Source organism: Rhinatrema bivittatum, chromosome 2 (assembly GCF_901001135.1).
Source record: "Rhinatrema bivittatum chromosome 2, aRhiBiv1.1, whole genome shotgun sequence".
In the NCBI taxonomy this organism is placed as follows: domain Eukaryota; kingdom Metazoa; phylum Chordata; class Amphibia; order Gymnophiona; family Rhinatrematidae; genus Rhinatrema; species Rhinatrema bivittatum.
Window position 1 is genome coordinate 215,108,456 of NC_042616.1, and position 26,753 is coordinate 215,135,208.

Genomic DNA, 26,753 nt, shown 5'->3' on the forward strand with positions numbered 1-26,753 from the left:
GTTATAAACTTAAAAACAAAAATCTCTTTATTTGTAAGGCTGACTAGGTTTCACTGTGAGGTCAATATTCAAAGTCATTTAAACAGATAACTTACAAGTTATCCATGTAAATGGTGAGTCTTGCAATATTCAGCAACTTATCCAGTCATTATCTGGCTATAATTTAGTCAGATAAAAAAGGTGTTCCAGGGGGGTTTCCGGGAGGAGTTAAGTTATCCGGTTAATTTAGCTCATTTTCAGCTATAATAACTTTAGACTTACTTCAGAGCAGCATACCGGCCTGTTAGGAGTGACACTACAAACATACATTCCACAGCGAACACTAAGATCTCAAAATAAAGGTCTATTGTCTATTCCCACAATCAGGAGCACATGTCTGACACAAATAAGAGATCGTGTGTTTTCCATAGCAGGTCCAAAGCTCTGGAATTCTCTGCCTGAGGCATGTATTTTAGCTAATAAAAAGAGATTTACATGTGATCTAAAAACATGGCTATTCAAATACGCAAATAACCTAACTTAAAACATCAGAATTCACTGAACCACAAAGATAAGAAGGATAAAAGATTATAATCGAATCATGATGACTAAATCAAATGAGAGAATGTAGGATTCTCATACAACCCTCTGACTAAGATGTGAAAATTATCATCTTGTTTTAACTTTCTATTCCCTTTACCTTAAGTACTAGCAGGCCGATACAGTACAGTGCGCTCCGGTGGAGCGCATTGTTAACCGGCATTTGGACATGCATTTGGACTGTTAACCGGCATTTGGACGTGCGTTTTCAACGCGCTAGCTTTACCCCTTATTCAGTAAGGGGTAATAGCTCGTCAAAAACGCGCATCCAACCCCCCCCCCCCCCCCCCCCCGAGACTAATAGCACCCACAACATGCAAATGCATGTTGATGGCCCTATTAGTCATTCCCGCGCGATACAGTAAGTAAAATGTGCAGCCAAGCCACACATTTTACTTTAAGAATTAAGTCGGAGGTCCCAAAAGTTAAAAAAAAGTTAAAAATTTAAAAAAAAAAAAAATGGGCCCACGGCTCGCGGGTTGAAAACCGGACGCTCAATTTTGCCAGCGACCGGTTTCTGAACCCATGGCTGTCAGCGCATTTGAGAACCTATGCTGGAAAAATTGAGCGTCGGCTGTCAAACTCGCTGACAGCCGCAGCTTCTTTCCAAAAAGAGGCGCTAGGGACTCGCTAGTGTCCCTAGCGCCTCTTTTTACCGTGGGCCCTAATTTAAATAAATTAACCTACTGAATCGCACGCACAGGAGAGTGGCCTGTGTGCGCGCCGGGAGAGCGCGATTTTTACTGTATCGGCCCGTAGATCAATTATTAATACGTACTAGATAATTTCGCTTGTTAAATATTAATGCATGTTTATGAAACCACCTCTGTATCCAATCAATGATTGTATGTTGAGTTTTAACAATGAATGTTACTTTGTAAACCGTTGTGATCTATTCATAGAATGACGGTATATAAAATGTCTAAATAAATAAATACCTATTGAGACCTATGCTGTTGATGGAAATGCTAGTGTTTTTGAAAATAAATATAACTTTGCTTGGGTTTCCAAATTTTCCCTGTGAATGGCAAGATGAATAAAAGCAATTAAAAGCCTTGCAGCAGCTCCATATGCCTCCTATGCTCCAGATAATATCAGCACATGTACCTGACCTCAAACGCTGTGCCTGTCCGTCCAGGCCTTAAGTCCCTACAAGGGCTTGACCTGAAACACTGTGCCAGTCTGTCCACTGTCCAGGCCATCCGTCCCTACAATGGCCTGACCTCAAACACTGTGCCTGTCCATCCAGGCCTTATGTCCCTACAAGGGCCTGACCTAAAATGCTGTGCCAGTCTGTCTACTGTCCAGGCTGTACGTCCCTAAAAGGGCCTGACCTCAAACGCTGTGCCTGTCCATCCAGACTGTATGTCCCTACAAGGGCCTGACCTCAAACGCTGTGCCTGTCCATCCAGGCATTACGTCCCTACAAGGGCCTGACCTGAAACGCTGTGCCAGTCTGTCTACTGTCCAGGCCGTACGTCCCTACAAGGGCCCGACCTCAAACGCTGAGCCTGTCCGTCCAGGCCTTAAGTCCCTACAAGGGCCTGACCTGAAATGCTGTGCCAGTCTGTCTACTATCCAGGCCTTAAATCCCTACAAGGGCTTGACCTCAAACGCTGTGCCTGTCTGACCAACTTGGAGCTTGGATATTTCATACGCTCAATAGTTTTCATGACCTTCATAATATGGACCATTTTCCCTAAATCTTTTTTAGGTGCCAACATTAATGTTTCTAGTACTATAGAAAACTGGTGGTAGATGTACTCTAGTTCATCCTCTGTGTTCCCATAGTTTACAGAGGCACTGTAGGGTACAAAGTCAACATAGGTTGATATTGTAGATTTGGACTTGAGTAGCAGTTTTCTTATTTCTGAGAGCTCTTCAAGTTCCTTTGTCATCAGCTGAAGTGCATAAGCAGTTAATAGCTTCTGGGTATTCACTAGATGCCAACGGAACCACCACACTTTCGGGGCCAACCCATTCCAGGGAACCCTTTCCTGCGCAAAGGAAAGGGAACTCTCCCTGGGTGTAGTCAGCCTATCTCTTAGCACCCTCTAACCCATGTTGAACCACTGTTCACATGGAAACCTCCTCCACGTCGCCACACTTTGAAGGCTCATGCCCCACTCTAGGGGCCAACCCATTCCAGGGAGCCCTTGTTATAATTAGTGAGGTTTGGTTGGACCCTTGGACACTATGGCAGCTGACCACACCCATGGGGGCAGTCCCGTGAGGGGCCACAGGTCAGGCTCAGCTTAGGACACACAAACACAGAGATTGATCTTTTATTAAACAATGTGGTGAAGCCACCAGAGGTGGCAGTGGTGAGTAGTTGAAGTAGCCCGGCTGGGCTAGTATCCCTCAGGCGCTGGAACAGCGACTCCTCTGGTAGCAGTGCTGTAGTGGAAAGAACTGAGAATAATGAGTACAGTGGAATATTCACAAAGCCCCAGTAAGGAGAACCCCAGGATAGGGAGAGCAGGCCCTCGAGGAACGAGTACCTGATCCCTGAGAGCTAAGAGGCTTGAAGGTGATGTACTCACACAGCGGTTACACGTAGGAGATGGCATCAGAGCTGGAACGGAGGCAGGCCCTCGAGGAGCGAGTACCTGGTACCAGGGAACAGCTCTGAGGTGAAGATGGTAGTACTCACTGGTGTTGAAGATAGCGAATCCTTCCAGGCAGAAGAGAAGGTAGGAGCAGGCAGAGAGTCAGGGAACATGGGCCCTCGAGGAGCGAGTACCAGTTTCCTGATAGCGACCTGAAAAGCAAGTGAGGCCCCCGAGGAGCGAGTACCCCGTTAGCTTTAAGAGTCCAATGGTAGATTGGAGGCAGAGTAGCTGGGTACGGAGAGCGAATCCCATCCGTAAGGAATCCCCTTGCTAACTCAAAGGCTAGCAAACAAAGTAGGCTTTAAATATCCGGGCAGCGTGACGTCATCACAGGGGGACGCCCCTGAGGTTCGCGCCAAGTAGGAAATAAGAGTGAGGGCCGCGTGGCGTGCGCGCCCTAAGGTACAGGCAAAGCATGGCAGGAGGCAGCGCCCAAGCCAGTCCGGGGACGCCGGAGAGGATGGCAGGCAGGCGCCGCGGCAGCCAGGCGTCCATCAACAGCAAGAGGAGGTGCAAAGTCAAAGTTAGGCAGAGTGAAGCCATCAGGAAGGGACGGTTGCAACAGCCCTTTCCTGCGCAAAGGAAAGGGAACTCTCCCTGGGTGTAGCCAGCCTATCTCTTAGCACCCTCTGACCCATGTTGAACCGCTGTTCACATGGAAACCTCCTCCGCCTCGGCCTTCAAAATTCTCATTTGTATGTCTGCTATATCCACCAGATTTTAAAAGACCAGTGAGAGTTCACTAGACGCCAACGTAAACACCCCACTCTAGGGGCGAACCCATTCTAGGGAGCACTTTCCTGCACAAAGGAAAGGGAACTCTCCCCAGGCGCAGCTTGTCTTGTCCCTATCAAAACCACAGGGACCTGACTAACTCCACTCTGCCAGCCTGTCTTGCCCCTATCAACTTTCTGCCATACACCATAAGAACATAAGAAAATGCCATACTGGGTTAGACCAAGGGTCCATCAAGCCCAGCATCCTGTTTCCAACAGTGGCCAATCCAGGCCATAAGAACCTGGCAAGTACCCAAAAACTAAGTCTATTCCATGTAACCATTACTAATGGCAGTGGCTATTCTCTAAGTGAACTTAATAGCAGGTAATGGACTTCTCCTCCAAGAACTTATCCAATCCTTTTTTAAACCCAGCTACACTAACTGCACTAACCACATCCTCTGGCAACAAATTCCAGAGTTTAATTGTGCGTTGAGTGAAAAAGAACTTTCTCCGATTAGTTTTAAATGTGCCCCATGCTAACTTCATGGAGTGCCCCCTAGTCTTTCTATTATCCGAAAGAGTAAATAACCGATTCACATCTACCCGTTCTAGACCTCTCATGATTTTAAACACCTCTATCATATCCCTCCTCAGTCGTCTCTTCTCCAAGCTGAAAAGTCCTAACCTCTTTAGTCTTTCCTCATAAGGGAGTTGTTCCATTCCCCTTATCATTTTGGTCGCCCTTCTCTGTACCTTCTCCATCGCAATTATATCTTTTTTGAGATGCGGCGACCAGAATTGTACACAGTATTCAAGGTGCGGTCTCACCATGGAGCGATACAGAGGCATTATGACATTTTCCGTTTTATTCCCTATTCCCTTTCTAATAATTCCCAACATTCTGTTTGCTTTCTTGACTGCCGCAGCACACTGAACCGACGATTTCAATGTGTTATCCACACACTCACTCAACTCCTTGTGGTGTTCTTGCCACTATCATGGTTCCTCAGTGTGTTGGTGCTAGTCTTTCTGCTGCTTTGTCCCTTTAACGGCACCTTGTGGTTTTTTCTGACACCCTTTCTGCTTGCTATGTTCCCCCTTCATTGTGCTGTAGGTTGTTGATGCTATTTGTCTTGCCACTTTGCCTGTCGTGCTGCCTTCGAGGGTTCATGTAACTGTTATCGGTGCTCTCTTTTGAAGCTGTGGTGTATTTTTGACACACTCGCTGCTGCTTTGCACCTCTGTTAAAGCACTCTTGCCACTCCTGGTACCCCTTTGCCCCTTTAGAGTGCCTTAGGCTATTCATGCCACTTTGGTGCCACTTTGCCACAGTCTAAGTACTTTAAGCTCTTTTCTCATTTTGATGATTGCTCCCCAGAAGTTTCATCAGAATTATAAGAAATTATAAGAAAACCCCATTCTGCAGCCAAAAATAGGCTGCAAATACTTCTCCCATTGACTGTAATGGGGAAACGAAAAAAGAATAAAACTAATCAACGAATTGGTTTTTCCCCCTATGAAACTAATGCAACGAATTTGGGTCTCGGCGAAACGAAAAACGAATTGAAACAAATATTTTCCTTCTGCACATCCCTAATCTGCATATGCAGACAAATCAGTTCAATATAATACTTGTGTTGCACTGTGTTTTGAGAAGTGGAGATAATGTGTGGTGTTTGAAATACCTCACATCATCTTCGCGTTAAGGCATTTACTGTGTGGGAAACGGGTTTTACTGCTTAGTAAAGCCCTAACACAACTAGGTAAATAACCCCCTTTGATGCTTATTAGGTAATTCAATGCAAATCAAATAATGCAGTTTGTCTCAAACTTCGCAAACTGTATTATTTAAATTGAAAACCTGCTACACCTCAAGAGATGTAGCTAACTTTCCCTAGGAGCGTCGGGATAGAATGCATGTCCTGACGCTCCTGAGCTGAGACCTTAATGGGGCTAATGTGATGCCTGGTGCTCTACCCCATGTTACACGTGCCGTCCGCAGTAGACCCGCGGCACAGCCCTCTCACCTTTCCACAAGGACTCCAGCCTCTGGTTCCTCCTCGCTGGCAGTGGTGGGCCGCCAGCTCAGTCCTCTGGCCCTCCCTGGTGCCTCCAGCTCTGCCACAGTCCCCGGCATTCCTGGTCCTGCTGCTACTGCTCGTCGGGCCTCTCCACATGACCCGCAGAGAGATGCCACTACCCGCGCCATACCCCTCCCTAGGCGCGCGCACGCGCATCTCTGATCTTTAAGTAGGGACCGCGATGGGAACCTAGCCGTGGCCCCGGATGATAACGTCAACCCATTCATAGTATTTAAGCACAGGCTCCGTTCCATAGCGTTGCCTTTGCAACAGGTCTCCTCGCTGGTCGAGTACTTGTGGCTAGTAAGAGATTCGTCTCTTCCCTGCGTTCCTGATCCTCGTTTTCCTGGTTGCTGTTTCCTTGTTCCTGCCCAGTTTATGCTTCGGATTGACTACACGGACTTTGACTTTGCTTCGCCTGACTATGCTACAGCCTATCTCCAGACCCAGACCTCTGCCTGTCCAACTACGTGTTGCCTATCTCCAGACCCTGACCTTTGCTTCGTCCGACTACGCTATTGACTGTCTCTGTGATCAGACCTCAGCCTTGCTTGCCACTGCCTCTGGATTGCCGCCAGCCCTGACTCAAGCCTACCATTGGACGCCTCTTCTACCTACTCCCTGGACGTGGATTCATCATGCTTCGGCCTACCTTTGCTCGAGCGCCCTCTGTCTGCCTTCGTTCCATTGGCACCCAAGTTTCCAGGACATTATCCAGTCCAGAGTAGGACTACACCATCTCTCGCCTGCTGTCTCTGGGCTGAACCAACTTCTCTTGCAACTCTATACAGAGGCCCACCTAAGTCCTGCCGGCCCCAGCACCCAAAGGCTCAACCCGCAGGGAGCGAGGGCTGGTATAGGTGAAGATCCAGTGGCCTCTGCCTATCAGTCCACTCCACCTGCCGATGGTGGGGACCCATAGGTTCTTACCTATGGGTTGCATCAAACCCACCTCGGCCCAATGGTCCACCTCCGACGCAACACCCCATCCCCATTATGGTGTAAATGTCGGTGGAGTTTAGGGCAATATCTCTTGTTTACCAATGCTGCAGCAGTTAATAATTACAATAGCTATGCACAGGATAAATTCTGACAGGCTCAGACCCTGCTCCAGCATGAGAAGACTTTTTCTCAAGTGAACTTTAAACTGCCTTGCATCAGTGGAAACTAAAGGCCTTCTTATAAAGCAGTGAAGGATGCCTGTTTGTCAGTTCCTGTACAAATAAAGAAACCAGACAGAAGAGATGATACAACTTAAGATCCTAAGCAAGTGTCAGGGACATTCAAAAGGACAGCCTGAAACAATGCTAACACTCTGACACAGCTTGGTATGACGACGTGGTGGTTTCGTCACCAAAGAAATGGGGGGGGGGGGGGGGGGGGGGGGGGGGAGAAAAGGATCTGCCAAAGTGGCAGTACCCCTCCTGAAGTAATAAAAAGAGGGAGAAAAGATCTTTAATGTGGCAAGAGACCCTCTACCCACCACAAGGGTATGCATGAGATTATGCATATTTATCAGCGGAGAAGTATAAGACATGGGGGCAATGAGTCTGAGGGAGGTTCGGTTCCAGAAAAGAAAAAAAAGGAAGCTGGAAAAGAGGCCTAGAAAAAAGGAAAGAAGAACCTCCTGGCAGAGCGACCCAGAAGCCAAAAAGGTAGCAGGGAGGCAAAGCCACGGGCCTCCACAGGAAGTGGAGTCCCAAATCCTGAACAAAAACCCAGGGAGAAAACCCTGAGAGCGAGAACCTGTGCTGAGGTGTCATTGGAAGCAAAAAAAAGGGTCCAAAACTGACCAGATCTCCCTGCCATCACGAAGGGTGAGAACCAGCCCTGCCCACTCTGCTATCCAATCCAGGAAGCAAGCCTAACCCCTACCCATACTCTGCAGCACTCAAGCCAGAACCTGCTTCAGAAGTGAACAGAGGAATCGCCTGAAAGTTAGAATCAGGGGTAAGTAAGTTAGTCATAAGTATTAGTATCTTAAGCAGACTAAGGTTTATGACATGTTTTGTTACCATATATAAAAAACAGAAGGTGAAAAAATTTTTTCTAGGTTGGATCGTTGGTACTAACTACTCACTGTGAAAAACACCAACATGCAACCGTATCAAAAACATTCAATGACGCTCATATGATCAAATCAATTCTTATTTCATTTGAAACTCATGACCATCATAATAGGCTTCATCATGATAGTTGTCACTTTAGAACTCTGCCTTATATTTAATCATAGGTCACACTCTTTAAAGTAATATAGAATTTTTTTTAGGCTTTTTAAATTATTGCAATTAAAATGTTCATTCATGAACTACTTAACTTGCTTGAAAATCGCCGATTCTTCCATTAAACAATTTGTCGATGGTCGGTTAACACTGTATTTATTCTTCTGTATCCATTCTTTGCTGGTTATTCATGTGTCAATTCACCGCTTTGCACACACCACTTACACTCTGGTCTACCGACACGGGACCATGTTTCGGACGTACTTGTCTTTTTTCAAGGTATTATTTCATGTTGACAAACATGGCGGTATAGTGTTCTCTTCCTTTTAACAAATCTCTCCTTTACTGTTCTGTATTTCTTCCTCAATTTGTTACTAAGATTTCTATTTTTGTATTATGTTTTTGCCTACCTGCTCAATATTTTATCTACAAATTTCTTTGGTTTATAGATATATGGAAGTTCTGGTCCCCCTGACGCAGCCCTGATGCGAAACACGACCATGTCGGGGTCCTTGCTCTTATTTGTGCCTTTGAATTTGTACCACTGATGTGACTGTATTTACAATAAAGAGTCTGTTGTTTATATGTATTGACCAGTCGACATTGTGTGCCACACATTATTTATACTGTATGTTTTGTTACCACCCATGATACAGAACTTTCTTTAGGGAAAACTGGAGTTTCGTAGCCAGGATGTTAAAGATAGCAATTATTGTTATTTTCTAAATCCTATGTCCTGCTAAATCTCATAAATAAAAGTCTATTTCAGAAGAGCATACACATTGTCTTTTATCTGACTTAGGAGGGCAGCTGGCAGTATCTTCTGGCAGACAGATCCCTGCACCTCCCAACCAGCCTACAGGAGATCTTTTGAGACTCCCCTCTCTCATATTCCCCAGCCACTCTTGATGGAGCAAAATAAAAAAGGAAAGAAAATGCCCCTAGCTGACCTCTGTGGCAATATTTCTCCCCTTGTTAAAAAAAAATTACATCCCCTGTCCCCAGCCCCCAGCCCTCCCAGGCCCCTGGTTCACCTACATTAAACCCTAGAGTACCTCCAGATTCCAGCCCTGACATCATAATCAACGTGATTCAAGCCGGTTTTGAGCTCTGTAACAAATATTTAGGTTGATGTTCTAAGCCATGAGATTTTCCATGAGTTAGCATGCTTATTCGTGGGCAAGTTTTCTAACCATGCAAATGAGCTGGGTAGAAAACTTGCATGCAAACCTGAATTCCCAGAATGGCCAAAAGAAAGATAACTATGTCTCTCTGAGGAGTAGTTATCTTTTTTTTTTTTCAAAAACTGGCCCACAGACATCTTTATGTGCCCGTTTTTGCTGAATTCTAAGTTCATGAGCTGCTTTGCATGATACTGCATCCCAGCAGCTCATTAACTCAGAATTGTAGTAAACTTTCACATGGGGGCAATTTTGCAAATTGTTTTGCAAATTTTATGCAATGCACAAAAATTCTCCAACAAACCAGAAGCACCAGCTTTTCTATATGTTTCAGACCATTTTGTGCATTTTTTTCAAGTATTGCCCCCTTTTGCTAAATAATTTCACACTAGTACATTCAAATTAGCCCAATGGCATCCAGGGGGTGTCAATTTGTTTCTTTAAAGGAAGCTTTTGTGTAGATGGTCCAACTGCACAGATCTATAGCCAGGTTTTAAATCAGGTTGTTTTCTCGTTGCCATGGTTTGGCTGAAATCGATAGCTATTTTATTTGTTAAGAGGAATAAAGCGGCCTCAATAACAATCTTTACTGTAACTTTATTGTTGATCATCATCACTCACATTCCGACAGACGTTAGATGTGCCTAGTCTGTGCTTACGACCAAGGACGCTGAGGAGTAATGTATATAAATTGAGTTTTATTGATCATGGAACATCTGCTAGCTCTTAAATATGTTGACATATAAACAGGACCATAAGCTTTGCAAGTCTGCATTTTTTTTCAGTCCTCATAAAATTATAATTTATAAACAAATGTTCTCTGTTTTTGTTTTCTTTATCACCTTCATAAAGATAAAGTAATGCAACTAGGAGTTTTGAATCACAAACCCATTAAAAGATTGCAAAGTCTTAAGGTTTGTTGTGATTTATGGGGAATGCACTTCATTACTTTTCCTTTAGAGCTGACACTACTGTTTAATTTTATTTTGCCTGTCACAGTATGGGAGCTATCGAGTGCAGTTTTTTGCTCAGAAATGAAAATATAGTGCTTTTTTCTTAATAAACATTTGTCATTAAGGTGGCAGAGGAAACTTTTGATGCTGAAAATTCTGGAACCTTAATTAAGCTGAACAGGCCTGAAATCAAACTGCAGATGTCACGAAGCAAAAAAAAAGTGTAGACAAAATAAATATGAAACACATTCCATCTCATATTTAATGCATAAAACCTGCTCACATTAAAAAAAAAAAAAGGAACAGCACCTCCATTTTCTACAGCATCTTGAACTCTTGAGAATTTCTGTAATAATGTTAATAAGGATTTTCTTGTGTTATGCACCTTTTGTTCGAACAGGATTCCAAAGTGTTTTACAGTATAAGTCTGAAACCAATACACAGGCACTTCTGAGTGGAAAGTCCTGCTGCCGATTTTAGTGGACAACCTGAAATCTCAGTTTCCAAAGGGCAGAAGTGGAATGAACAATGCTGTTATTATAGTAGGAAGGACAGAGGTGCAGTGCGGATGAAGTGGCCTTAAGCTAATCATCCTTTGCTGCAAGTCACAGGGGTAATGAAAAACAATGTGAGGGTTCTAGGTTTCATTCTCTTAATCATCTGCCTTTCTCTTCCCTTCTAATGAGCAAAAAGAAGTGACAATTCATGAAAGGGAAATGTGGAAGTCGTTATTGGAAAGTGGCTTCACTATTTGTTGTAAATACAAACACAAGAAGCCCAAACTCATGTGCATTAAAAAATTGATCCAACTGATCTTCTCCCCAACACAGAAAAAAAATTGGAAAAACAAGACAACTGGCATTTACTCTGTGATTCCATACCATCTTGTTGACTACATTAACTTAAAAGACGTTATCGATCAGTTTTTTTTTAAATTTTGACTGTATGTACGCTTAATATCATTGCCACAGTCCCTTCTCCCCTCCCTTCAACTCAATTAATGTTGTGAATGCCAATTTTTCAATCCCAGTTTTCTATGAAACCTACTAACCTACTTGGATGCTGTTGCTGAATCTACTTTCATTCCTTATTCTATAATCCAATTGACTTAATTACCTCACCAGTGGAAAACTATCACTCTTGTTTTGCAACTGGAATATTTGGAAGAAATATAAGAAACCAAATATAAAACAAAATATAAAATCTGCTAAGCAGCATTATTATGTGTTGTGGCAGAGAAGACTATGGCACTGAAGTTTAGAAGCAACTTCAGGTCTCTTGCTTCTTGAGCAGATAGAGCTCACGCAAATATCAGAAGAATGTGACTGACTGCTTGGAAAATGGTAAATTCCTATGGAGTACTAATGATGTAGCATTAATGGTGGCCTAGCACTTGTCTATAAATGTATAGCCATTGAAGGAGTGAGTGGAAAATCCGGAAGCATACATCAAGGATCACATTTTAGAAGTATGCCCTGCCTAAACCTTTTTAATACAGCTAACATTAGTGGTGGGAGCAGTATTAAAATACATGCATGTAATCCCCTTTTCAGTGTGTCCTGCATACAGGGTTACACAGTTGTCCTGGGGCTACAAACTCCTTTCTCTCTCTCTCTCTCTCTCTCTCTTCTCTCCCACAGTCCTCAGGACTGTGGGAGAGAAGGACCCTGGCACCCCAGGGTCCTTCTGCCAGCAAGGACCCTGGCACCTGGGGTGCCAGGGTCCTTGCTGGCAGAAAGAGGGGTGTGTGTGAAGGAAAAATCTCCAAAACCCAAGGCAAACCAGTAGGGAAACACACAGTCTCTCAGTCTCTTTCTCTCTCAGATGTACTCACAATTGAGATGACCTTGTAGGGGCACCTTGTATTCTTATAAATGACACGAGACATACTGGTGGGGTATTCAAAAAAAGATTTACTGCAACCTAAATATCTTCAATCCAATTAGCAACAAAAAAAATCTCCAATTGACCTTCACCAACTACAAAAATGTATTTCTTGTCTCAGACCTGCACAGCTGAGTTAGGGTCCCTTCAGATGGCAGACACCAGGAAACAAATCCAACACTCCCAAATGATAGAAGTGGGCTTCTAGTGGGGACTGGGATCTCCTGATGTTTCTCTTGGTCCTCTAGGTCAAAAAGGCCCCAAATTTGCACAAACTAAAATCTTTTCTCCTTTTCCTGGACAGGAACCGGTGACAAAAATTCTTCCCTACTGAACAGGAACAAAACTCTACTACAAAAATACTCTTCTTCTCTAGCTAGATGCTGCTGTCCCTCCTTTGAAGGGAATCACAGCAACTTATCCCGACTTCCTCCAGATAGGGGGAAAAATCCTCCTGAGGCAGGACCAGGCTCCACACAAAAACAAAAACTTCACAAAAATAGACTCTCCCAAACAACTCTCCTTCTAACTCCCAGAGACATTTCCTGCCAGAGCGAGGGGTGCTGGTCAAAAATATGCCTCTTCTAGGGCCAGGGCTTCCATTAGGCAAACTAGGTAGTCGCTTAGAACGCCAAGAGTTTTGTGGTGGTAAATGCCTGCGTGAGGTCCAGAGGGGTGCTGTACCAGAGCCTATATCACCAAAGAAGGGAGCCCTGTGCTGGAGCCACTGCTGTTAGTAGCTAAGTTGGGGGAGGGGGTTGGTGAATGACTGAAGGTTTGCCTGGGGAACCAAATATGCTTGCACTGGTCCTGGCCTCTTAAAAATGGGGAAACACCAAAACTTTCCTGCTACTCCAAAAAAAATGGCAAAAATGCCTACTTTTATACAGGCTGGCCGACCAATCAAAGCAATATCAAAGGAAGAGCCATCAAAGGATGGGCTGTGAACTGTCCTTCCTAACTAGGATCCTAACCTAGAGCATAAGCAAGGGACAACTGATTAATGGGGGACCCAGAGGGTCTTTACATACAAAATTATGAAAGTTTCAATGTTGTATTTATGATTTTGTCCACAAGACCTGTTGATGAGGAGAAGAAAATATGGTGTTCCCCACTGCTTGTTGATCTGAAAGATCCTTAGATCTGGATCCATTAGGTAATGTAGAGTATGGAGACCATCATATCAAGAAAGAAGCTGGTAATTTCCAGATTCCTGCTACACTTGATCACAACGACAGACAAGACTCATTGCTTCTAATTTCTTAGCTATAGAGCCAAGCAGGTCCAACTCTTTAAAGATGTACCATGCCCTATACTACAATGGCCAATATATACACCACTAGTGCCATCAGTTATGTGCAGCATATTTGTAACTTTCAGAAAATGAAGCTGCAAGATGCCTGGTCAGAATAAGAGATCTTGGTATGGTCCTCAGTCCTCCCCCCCACCCCATACACCTTTTCCATCCCACCCCCTTCCAATCTGATCAACCAAACAGCTCAAATTCTGATCTATGACATTGAGTAAAAACGTAAAGAAGGTCATGATGCATTTCCTTCCATTTGAAAAATGTCTTATGAAAAGAATAGAACTTGCTGTTTGAACCCAGTTGTAAGGCTATGTATTAAATCAGCCAGGCACAAGAGGACACTTAAAGGTAGATTTTAAAAAGGCTGAGCGTGTGCCTATGAATGCATGTATCTCACCTCCTATGTGGAGAGATAGAGAGTCTGATATTCTATATATGGACCATTGTAAGAGGGCACTTTGATTCGGGGGTGAGTTTTCAGGAGGTAGGTTGGGGTTAGGGGGGGGTGTTACAGACACATTCTCTGAATGTGTCTGTAATACTACCCCCCCTAACCCCAACCCACCTCTCGAATGCTCACCCCGAATCAAAGTGCCCTCTTACAATGGTCCATATATAGAGTATCAGATTAAGTCTTATAAAGAGGTTCTCTCTCTCTCTCTCTCTCTCTCTCTCTCTCTCTCTCACTCACACACACACACAGCTTGGGCATGTACATGACCATTTTTGCATGCACAAAGCTTTTAAAATCTACCTTTTAGGTTTTAAATTATTCAGATCTGTTCCAGTTAATAAAAGCAGAAGACTCCTTGACATGCAGGTTCTAGTTGTTCTACTGGTACCAGATTCTTATGATAATCTTGCTGGTATCTACATAACAAAGAGCATTTCAGCAAAGAATGAGAGGAAGGGATTGTTGGCAGTTTATTTTGTTGGTTTTGGCACTCTCATGGGGCTATCATGAATCATGACAAAGGCTGGCCTCGTTCATCCCATCCCATCCCTTGGGGCAATAGTTTCCTGCTGCAAGACTCAAAAGGTAGTCCATGGTTTTATTATGTTACATTTCTTTGCAAAATAGGGATTTATTACACTGACATAAGAGGAAAACAAATTATTGCGAAATTATGCAAATGTTAATTTTATTTCACCTACTCTTTGTAATGGATCATTACTTTCTTCTCCTTTCTAATTAGCTTTGAGAAATAAGGATGCAGTTTGCTAATCTTTCATCTCCCTTGTCCTTCTCAGCTCCTTTGTTCCTTTTGCTGTGGCTTATAATGGTCAACTCTTCCCCCCCCCCCCCCCCCAAGAAAATCACATGATTTAATTGGCCGCAAAGCTCACAACTCAGCAATCCTAACTAGCTGACATTATTTTAAACAGCTTGGCACTCCAGTGTCACATATATTTATTTATAAATTATTTCCTGTGCTATTGAAAGACTTTCTCTATTGCTGTACTAGTTCTTTCTTTATAAGACTGAACATGTCAGCCATGGAAGTTTAACATACTAGAGCCAGTGGGAATTGTGTCATATGTGGAGTGGCAGATTTTCCAGCCTCTACAACTTAATTACTTCATTTGTCAGGACGAGTAATGTTAACGAGAAGTTCTTTGCTTCTTGTGTTTAACCCAGTTTGATAGTCTTTGTCATTTTTACTGTTTTTTTTATCTGGAAAACTTAGACATTCATTTTTAACAGAATAATAAAATGCATCTCTTTGCTCAATGCTTAATTGTTAAGAGTTGGTAAAAATGATAAGCAGTATTTTTCCTTTACTACTGTAACATAGGGATGTTCATTCATTTGAAAACAAAATGGAAAAACTTGAAAATTTTTTTCATTTTGTTTCATTGGCAACAAAATTAAATTATGCTGCAAACAAAAAAAATTGTTTTGTTTTCATTTATTTTGTTTTGTTGCCATTAAATTCTATGGGGGAAGCATTAAGCAATGCAATTTTTTATAACTAAGTCTCAGACAGCTTGGAGCCAATGAGGGATGAGGCAAGGAGCAGGATCAATCACTTACAAGTAGTTTTTCAACCAGCTTATCTTAGCTTATCACTTTCTTTTTTTTTTTTAGATGAAACAAAATGTTGATTTTGAACAGATACCATTTTCAGCCCATTGTGTACTGATTTCAGAAAGTGAACATACAGGTTGTGAAGCTCCTTGCTTCAGAGTTGAGAGTTCCAGGAAAAGTTGCAAAAAAGAATCGAGAAAAAGAAAATGTGCAGTCAGTCACTACACTGCTGAGCTGCTGCTTGTGCTTAGTATGCACTGCAATGTTACTAATGGAAGGAAGTTGAAAACTGTTCTTTTTAGAATGTTATAGTACATCAGCAGGGTAAGAGCAGAATATAGTGTGTGTCTTTTTTTTTCTTTTGTTCAGTATTTTTATTCAAAATTTTTAGAGAATACAATTGCAGAAAATAAACCAGAACAAGAAGTCAACTGTCATTCAAGATAATAATAGTGAAACTTAGGCCAAACTCAATAACAGACAAAGAAAGGAACCATTACAGCGGACAGTTTACCAGAAGAAGTTGGTATTCTTGATTCCCGCCCCCCCCCCCCCAAAAAAAAAAATCCCTCCACAATAACATATAAAGAAAGATACAGTCATAAGGGCAGTAAACCCACCCAGATGGCTCAAACCTAACCTGGGACCCCAGGACTATAAAAAGAGAGGAAAATAAAATAAAAAGAAAAAAAAGAAAAGTTATATGGATAGGTCAAAAATAAATAAAGATCCCCATTAATGCAACCTATGACCTTCAACATCATAATGAGCAAAGAGTGTGGGGTATTAAAGCAACAATATTGAGGTACAAAGTTCCAGAAGCAAGTGGAGCAAGTGGGCAAGTGGGCAAGACAGGATTGTCATATTAACACTAACTCATCTTGTTTTTTTGGCAACAAGATGAGTTAGAGTGAGAGATACTCGAACATTAACAATTGTGCCATCCTAGCTTCCCATTGTGTGAGAGTGGGGCCAGTTGGCCTATGCAAATTAGAAAGAATAACTTTCTTCGCCACTAGACCCACTTTATCCGAAAACAATTTATGGTGTAGGGGTAAGACAAGAGACACCCAGTGATGAATGCCAAACATTCAAAAGACAACATCCTCAGGTAGAGATAAGCTCAGCAGCCGAGAGCAAAATGTTTATAACTCATAGTAAAAAAATGTTTAGCTTAACACTTAGCCAAAAACAATGAAAATAATCACCCTCCTCATCACCACATTTGGGACATATGGAAGATCATAAGAACATAAGAACATAAGAAATTGCCATGCTGGGTCAGACCAAGGGTCCATCAAGCCCAGCATCCTGTTTCCAACAGAAGCCAAACCATGACACAAGAACCTGGCAATTACCCAAACACTAAGAAGATCCCATGCTACTGATGCAATTATTTGTATTTTATTTTATTTTATTTATTTATATTTATTTATATTTATATTTATTTATATTATATTTATATTTATTTATACTTATATTTGTATTTTAATTGTATTTTATTTTATTTATTTTGTTACATCTATTAACGCTGTTCGATGATTCATTTATTACTATTTAACACTTACGTTCTATTGTTCAGTCACCTTGTTTAATGTAACGCCTTAACCGCGACTGTTTTGTTATAATGGAAACCGATATGATTTGATATTTGTATCGAGAATGTCGGTATATAAAAATTCTAAATAAATAAATAAATAATAGCAGTGGCCATTCCCTAAGTAAACTTGATTAATAGCCATTAACGGACTTCTCCTCCAAGAACTTATCCAAACCTTTTTTGAACCCAGCTACACTAACTGCACTAACCACATCCTCTGGCAACAAATTCCAGAGCTTTATTGTGCGTTGAGTGAAAAAGAATTTTCTCCAATTAGTCTTAAATGTGCTACTTGCTAACTTCATGGAATGCCCTCTAGTCCTTCTATTATGCGAAAGTGAAAATAACCGAGTCACATCTACTCGTTCAAGACCTCTCATGATCTTAAAGACCTCTATCATATCCCCCCTCAGCCGTCTCTCCTCCAAGATGAACAGCCCTAGCCTCTTCAGCCTTTCCTCATATGGGAGCTGTTCCATCCCCTTTATCATTTTGGTCGCCCTTCTCTGTACCTTCTCCATCGCAACTATATCTTTTTTGAGATGTGGCGACCAGAATTGTACACAGTATTCAAGGTGCGGTCTCACCATGGAGCGATATAGAGGCATTATGACATTTTCTGTTCTATTAACCATTCTCTTCCTAATAATTCCTAACATTCTGTTTGCTTTTTTGACTGCTGCAGCACACTGAGCTGATGATTTTAAAGTATTATCCACTATAACGCCTAGATCTTTTTTCTGGGTGGTAGCTCCTAATATGGAACCTAACATCGTGTAACTCAGCAAGGATTAAATTTCCCTATATGCAACACCTTGCACTTCTCCACATTAAATTTCATCTGCCATTTGGATGCCCAATCTTCCAGTCTCACAAGGTCTTCCTGCAATTTATCACAATTTGCTTGTGATTTAACTACTCTGAACAATTTTGTATCATCTGCAAATTTGATTACCTCACTCGTCATATTTCTTTCCAGATAAATATACAAGCCATTAAGCCCGTTAAAACGGGCTACATCCCTCTGTCTCTCACCTCCCCCTCATTCTCTCTCCCCTCACTCTTCACCACCCCCTACCTCCCTCCCTCTCACCCACTCCTCCCTCTCCTCTCACTCACTCCCTCCCCCCTCTCTCCCTCCCTCTCACTCACACTCAGTCCCACTCACTCTCCCTCAGTCCCACTCCCTCCCCCTCCCCCTCAGTCTCACTCCCTCCCTCCTCTCTCTCTCCCTCCCTCTCACTCACACTCAGTCCCTCCCCCTCCCCCTCAGTCCCACTCCCTCCCCCTCTCCCTGAGTCCCACTCCCTCCCCCTCTCCCTCAGTCCCACTCCCTCTCTCCCTCTGTCCCACTCCCTCCCTCTCTCAGTCCCACTCCCTCTCTCCCTCTGTCCCACTCCCTCCCTCTCTCAGTCCCACTCCCTCCCTCTCTCAGTCCCACTCCCTCTCTTCCTCCCCCCCTCTCTCTCTCTCTCCCCCCCTCACTCAGTCCCACTCCCTCCCTCTCACTCAGTCCCACTCCCTCCCTCAGTCCCACTCCCTCCCTCTCACTCAGTCCCACTCCCTCTCTCTCCTCTCACTCAGTCCCTCCCTCTCTCTGTCAGTCCCTCCCTCTCTCTCTCCTCTTTCGCTGCCGCCGCCACCGCCGCTGCCACCCGACGCTGCTGCCGCTGCCACCCGCCACCACCGCCGCCGCCACCCGCCGCCGCTGCCGCTGCCATCCGACGCCGCCGCTGCCACCCGCCGCCGCCACCGCTGCCATCCGACGCCGCCGCCACCATCCGACGCCGCCGCCGCCGCTGTCATCCGACGCCGCCGCCGCCACCCGCCGCCGCCGCTACCACCGGACGCCGCCGCTGCTGCCACTCAACGCCGCCGCTGTCTCCCGACGACGCCGCTGCCACTGGACGCCGCTGCCACTCGACGCCACCATTTTTTTTCGGCTCAGACCGACGTGCTCGCCCGCACATGCGCGGTAGAGCTGGTCTCTACTGCGCATTTGCGGCACGTCGGTCATCCTTCGTTTATTAGGTAGGATTGAAAAGTAAGAGTCCCAATACAGATCCCTGAGGCACTCCACTGCTCACTCCCTTCCACTGAGAAAATTGTCCCTTTAATCCTACTCTCTGTTTCCTGTCTTTTAGCCAGTTTATAATCCATGAAAGGACATTGCCACCTATCCCATGATGTTTTACTTTTCCTAGAAGCCTCTCATGAGGACCTTTGTCAAACGCCTTCTGAAAATCCAAGTATACTACATCTACCGGTTCACCTTTATCCACATGTTTATTAACTCCTTCAAAAAAGTGAAGCAGATTTGTGAGGCAAGACTTGCCCTGGGTAAAGCCATGCTGATTTTGATCCATTAAACCATGTCTTTCTATATGTTCTGTGATTTTGATGTTTAGAACACTTTCCAATATTTTTCCTGGCACTGAAGTCAGGCTAACCGGTCTGTAGTTTCCCGGATCGCCCCTGGAGCCCTTTTTAAATATTGGGGTTACATTTGCTATCCTCCAGTCTTCAGGTACAATGGATGATTTTAATGATAGGTTACAAATTTTTACTAATAGGTCTGAAATTTCATTTTTTAGTTCCTTCAGAACTCTGGGGTGTATACCATCCGGTCCAGGTGATTTACTACTCTTCAGTTTCAGACAAGAATTACATGTTCACTATCATCAGGAGTTCAAAAAAAAGCTAAAAACATGGCTTTTCCGTCAAGCCTTCCCAGACATCTAATGCTACCTAATCAAGTCTTTTAACCCAAATCATGGGTTATCTCACTGTTTTTTGCTATTAAGATTTTTTCAACTGTACCTTAATTTTTGAGCTCTTTCATCTTTTGTATTTATACTGTATTCACACTTCATTTACTCTATCCCTTTTATATTTATTTTCTATATAATATTTATTACTATATTACTATGTTTAATTGGTTATCTATTCTATTTGTACCATCATTATTGTTATTGTTCTATTGTTACCTGTTTTATTGTTCAATTGTTCTATGTAAAGCCCCCTACTCTTTTTGGGCATTTAAAAGTTGTATGTAAACCGGATTGATTTGTAGTTCCTACAAGAACTTCGGTCTATAAAAATTAAAAATAATAATAATAATAATCTACTCTCTGGACATGGCACCTGCAGCTGCACATTTCTGCTCATTAGAGATGATCAAGACCAAGTGCTTTATGTACTTTTCAAGTAGGCTTCTGACTAAAGAGTTATGTGATGACAGCATTAGACCCAGCATTAGACCCAGAGAGAAGGTCCATTGTTTGGTCAGATGTGATATTTCTTCACATGGCAGAGGCAATGGTTTGTTACAGCTGCACTATGACATTAGCATAGTTATACAACTTATTGGTCACCAACAGAGTGAAAACATTGCTATATCATCTCTAGCCAAGCATTTCTACATCTAGCTAGATAGTGCCCATCTCACATACATCTACCAGATTTGTGAGGCAAGACTTGCCTTGGGTAAAGCCATGCTGACTTTGTTCTATTAAACCATGTCTTTCTATATGTTCTGTGATTTTGATGTTTAGAACACTTTCCACTATTTTTCCTGGCAGTGAAGTCAGGCTAACCGGTCTGTAGTTTCCCAGATCGCCCCTGGAGCCCTTTTTAAATATTGGGGTTACATCAGCTATCCTCCAGTACAAACTTTAGAGTACAAGATATTTACAATTCTTCTCCTGTGTAAGTGTCCCTCGCTGTGGGGAGTTGAAATACTAAGTCCCTCTGTTTTGGAAGAGTGAGTATCCCAATGTGGTTGGGGGGTCCTAGCAGTTTGTAGGGTTCCCGGGGTCCACAGTACCTGAGCTCCACGTCATCTGTCCAGAACTCCAGCCTGTCTGTGGTCCTGAATCCTGACTTGGGAACTCTGATTGGGGTTCTTCAGATGTTCCTCTTTTCTCCATCTCTCTAATCCATAGAAACATAGAAACATAGATATGATGACAGAAAAGGACCAAACGGTCCATCCAGTCTGCCCAGCAAGCTCATGTCCGCATCTTCCATGTCATACAATTCTCCCCATACCTAAAAGCCTCCCAGGCCATCAAGCCAGGGGCCTTGTTGGTTGTTGTTTGAATCCAATTCCCATCACCTCTTGCTGTTGAAGCAGAGAGAATGATGGAGTTGCATCAACAGTATTTATTTATTTATTTATTTATTTATTTATTTAACATTTTTATATACCGGGCTTCATGCAGAATTGCATATCAGCTCGGTTTACATTGTAACTGAAAAAGACATGCATGAAGAATGCAAGTTACATAGAACAGGGACTTAAAAACTTGGAACAGAATACATGGGTAAAATAACTTATAACATAATGGAAGAATGAGAAACTGAAAATTATCTTTGATTGTGAAGTGTTATGTTTCAGGCTTGGTTGAGAGTCTTTGGATGGATTATTTGCTAGTGTGTGGATGTTGATGTGATTTATTATCATGATTTGAATGCTTGCTCGAAAAGCCAGGTTTTAAGTCTTTTTTTGAAATTGATTGGGCAATGTTCTGTCCGGAGAGAAGAAGGTAGCGAGTTCCAGTATGAAGTATGAAGTATGAAGCCTTATTGGTTAAGGGTAGTAACTGCCATTCCTGCAAGTTACCCCCATGCACTCTTTTCTTCGTTTCCATGTTCTATCTAATTCCCCTTTTCCTCTTTCCTCCCTGCCGTTGAAAAAGAGAGCAATGTTGGAGTTGTATCTGCCTATGAAGCAGAGAGCAATGTTGGAGTTGCATCAGAAGTATCAGGCTTATTGGTTAAGGGTAGTAACCGCCACACCAGCAAGTTACCCCATGCACCCTTTTCTTCATTTCCATCCTCTAACCTTTAGGGATCCACACTGTTTATCCCATGCCCCTTTGAAATCTTTCACTGATTTAGTCTTCACCATTTCCTCCGGAAGGGCATTCCCGGCATCTACCACCCTCTCCATGAAGAAATACTTCCTGACATTAGTTCTGAGTCATTCTCCCTGGAGTTTCATTTCATGCCCCTTAGTTCTATTGAGTTCTTTCTAACAGAAAAGGTTTGTTGATTGTGCATCATTAAAATCTTTCAGGAAACTGAAGGTCTATATCATATCCCCCTGCACCTCCTCTCTTCCAGGGTATACATATTTAAGAACTTCAATCTCTTTTCATAAGTCAATTGATGGAGACTCCCCACCATTTTTGTCGCCCTTCTCTGGACCGCCTGCATCCTGTCTCTGTCCCTTTTGAGATACGGTCAAATGAAATGAACACAAAAATCCAGGTGAGGCCTCACCAATGACCTGTACAAGGGGATTATCACCTCCTTTTTCTTACTGGTTATTCCTCTTTCTATGCAGCCCAGTATTCTTTTGGCTTTAGCTATCGCCTTATCACATTGCTTCGCTGTTTTCAGATCACTAGCCACTATCACCCCAAGGACCCTCTCTTGCTCCGTGCACAACAGCACTTCCTCCCCCATCACATACAGCTCTTTTTGATTACCACATCTCAGATACATGACTCTGCACTTCTTGGCATTGAATCCCAGCTGCCGTATCTTCAACCACTGTTCAAGCCTCCTTAAATCATGTTTCATTCTCTCTAATCCTTCTGGTGGGTCCACTCTGTTGCAGATCTTAGTATCATCCACAAATAGACAAACTTTACCTTTAATCCCTTCTGCAATGTCGCTCACAAAGATATTGAACAGGACCAGTCCCAACACAGATCCTTGGGGCACTCCGCTTAACATCGTTCTCTCTTCAGAGTAGGTTCCATTCACCATGACACGCTGCCTTCTATCCATCAACCAGTTTGTAATCTATGTCACCACCTTGGTGCTCACTCTCAAGCTTCTCATTTTATTCACAAGCCTCCTATGCAGGACCATATCAAAAGGTTTGCTGAAATCCAAGTAGATCACATCAAGCGCTCTTCTTTGATCCAATTCTTTAGTCATCCAATCAAAAAAATCAATCAGATTTGTCTGACAGGACTTTCCCCTGGTGTATCCATGCTGCCTCGGGTCCAGCAATTCTCCTCTGTGTAGATAGCTCACTATCCTTCCATTAATTTTCCCACCACCGAGGTGGCCTGTAGTTTCCAGCCTCCTCTCTGCTCCCACTCTTGTGAAATAGGACCACCACCACTCTTCTCCAATCACTCAGCACCACTCCCATTTCCAGGGATCTGTTGAACAGGTCACACAGCGGACCCGACAGCACATTTCTGAGATCCCTCATTATCCCGGAATGAATCTAATCAGGCCCCATGGCTTTGTCTACTTTCAGTTTTCCTAACTCTTCCCATACATTTTCTTCTGTAAATGGAGTTTCGTCTACTCCACCCCCACCCACAGTCTTGTTAACTAGCGACTTTCCTTCTGCCGTGTCTTCTTTAGTGAACACCGAACTGAAGTATTTGTTTAATATTTCCACCATTTCTTTGTCTCTCTCCACACAGTGATCCTTGTCACCTTTCAATTTCACTATACCACTTCGGACCTTTCTCTGATGTATCTGAAAACTATTTTGTCACCTCGCTTTACCTCTTTGGCTATCATTTCTTCCGCCTGACTTTTTGCTTTCTTGATTACTTTCTTTGTCTCCCTCAATTTCACCAGATATTCTTCCCTGTGTTCCTCTTTTTGTGTTCCTTTATATTCCTTGAACACTGTTCTTTTTGCATTTATTATGTCAGCCACCTCCCTTGAGATTGGTTTCTTATTTCTCTTACTTTTGCTTACTTTTCTAACATATAGATTTGTTGCTTTTGTAATTGTTCATTTTAGTTTGGTCCACTGTTGTTCCACCTCTCCCATTTTCTCCGTCTTCTAGTTCTACCTCCAGGTACATCCCCATTTCAACAAAGTCTGTATTTTTGAAATGCAAAACTCAGGTCTTCGTGTGACTTCTCCGTGTCTTTTTTGCAATGTCAAACCATACAGTTTGATGATCACTGGTGCTGAGGTGGGCACCCACCCGGACCTTAGAGACATTATCCCAGTTAGTGAGCACTAGGTCAAGTATAACTCCCTCCCTCGTGGGTTCCATTACCATTTGTTTGAAAAGAGCTCCTTGCAGGGCATCCATTATCTCTCTGCTTCTGGTAGATTCCACAGAAAGGATTATCCAGTCTACATCTGGCATATTAAAGTCTCCAACAATCAGCACTTCTCCTTTCCTTCCCATGTTTTGGATGTCTTTGACCAGATCTCTTTCCAGTTCTTCCATTTGAGTCGGAGGCCTGTAAACTACACCAGTAAAAATGGATAAACCATCATCTTTCTTTAGGATACCCCATCTTCTCTACCCCACTTTCCTTGCAGTTCAGTTGCTTGGATATTGTTTTTGACATAAAGAACTACTGCTCCTCCTTTTCTGACTTCTCTGTCCTCTCCTTAACAAGTTATAACCTGGTATGGCCGTATCCCAATCATGAGAATCCATGAACCATGTCTCCGTAACAGCAGCAATGTCCAAGGGCCTGCAGGTCTGGGATTTTATTGCCCAAACTACGAATATTTGTAGTCATAGCTTTCCAATTTCTTTCCTTTGATTTATTGCACTTTGTATGCACCTTTTCTGCTTTCTTGTGCTGAATGATTTTGTTATTTTCTCCTACATCCTGTAGTGCTCGGGGTGACATGTCAATTTCCTGCCACCCCCATTCTTTAGTTTAAATGTCTGATCATATGTGATCTGAATTTTTCACTTAGCATCTTCCTTCCTGCTTCAGAGAAATGTAGGCCATCCTTACCATATAGCCTTTTACACATGAACCTAGGCTCCAATATATCCAAAACCATTTTCTGTACACCAAGTTTTGAGCCAGGAATTGAAATTATTTATATTGCTTAGCTTCTCTTTTCCCTTTCCATGAATAGGTAAACTTCCGAAAAGGCAATAGACTTTGCAGTGTGTCTTATCATCTTGCCTAGATTTTGGAAATATTTTTGTACTTCTTGGATACCATTTCTATTGAGGTCATTGGTCCCCAGATGGACGATAACACTGATATCAAAGTTCCTACTTTCTTCTTCAATAACTTGGACTATCTGGTTTGCATTTCTACTAGCTGAGGATCCTGTCGATGCATTTAACTCTTGTGTCATCATCAAAAAGTGCTCCCAAATTGGTAGGAATGTGCAGCAGGGACGGATTTGTCCCATTTGACATTCATATTCATTGGGACCCAAATCCGTTGCATCCGTTCTCAGGGGACCCCGATCCGTTCATTAGTTACATATGTATTTGTTTCCCCCCAAAAAAACCCATCCCAACCCTTTAAATTTAATTAATTACAAGCCCCCACCCTCCTGACCCCCCACCCTCCTGACCCCCCCAAGACTTGCCAAAAGTCCCTGGTGGTCCAGCGGGGGTCCTGGAGCGATCTCCTGCACTCGGGCCGTCGGCTGCCAGTATTCAAAATGGCACTGATAGCCTTTGCCCTTACTATGTCTTTTGTTCCTACCATGTGACAGGGGCCAACCAATGGCACCGGTAGCTCCTGTGACATAGTAAGGGCAAAGGCTATCGGCGCCATTTTGAATACTGGCAGCCGACGGCCCGAGTGCAGGAGATCGCTCCAGGACCCCCGCTGGACCACCAGGGACTTTTGGCAAGTCTTGGGGGAGATCAGGAGGGTGGGGGTTTATTCGTTAGTGATACGTTGTATTCGTGGGGGTTCGCCATACATTTCGTGACCCCCATGAATACAACAAATATGGCATATATGTTGCAGATTGCCAATACATTGCAAACGAATGCATACCCCTACAAATTGGTTCCTCTGATGATTGAGTCTCCCAGCAGAAGCAGCTTTCTTTTATGACATTTGATTCTGTTGCAGGGCTTCTGGGAGCAGTATCTATTGCTGGAGTTTCTTCATTCTCCAATGAAGAAAAAGCATTATGTAGGGGTATTAGTAGGGAGAGTGGGTGTCTTTTCATCATAGGCCTAATTCTGCCAGAACCTGCTGTTATCCACTTATTCCTGGGTTTTTGAGTCCTGGATGTCTGACATCTCTGTGCGGGCTGATGCACAGGATGCTGTAAAGTTGGGGAAGGTGGCTGTATGTTACATATCTTGTTCTACCGGAGCCCACTGTAAAGCATTTTTTCCTGGGTTTCTGCAACCTCTGTGGGAGATGGGTGTGAGATTCTGAATGATTCAAGGAAGAGGAATTTAATTGGAACCTAAACAATTCCTCCCTTAGATGAATGAGCTCCATTTTAGTTTCAGATAGCTGAAGGCAAAAAGGACAGTTTTTGTTTCTCCAAATAATAGGCCTTAGGACATAAGCTCCACAATTGTTGCAATGAATGAAAGGCATTTTATTAATTTATCACTAATTCCTTAAAACAAATGAATATGGTGAGGTAAAATTTAGACTCTAGCAAGGATTTTTATTAGGTATTTGAAGTAAAGACTAAAAGTATTCCTGTTAGCTAGTAAAGAAAAACAGGTAGAATTTGAAACCAATTTTACAAGCAATATGATAGTTTAAGTTATTATTATCTGAGCTGTAAGGAACTACTATGTAATGGCAGAAGATGTAATTGAAGCTATTTAACTAGGAGTGGAAGGAAGA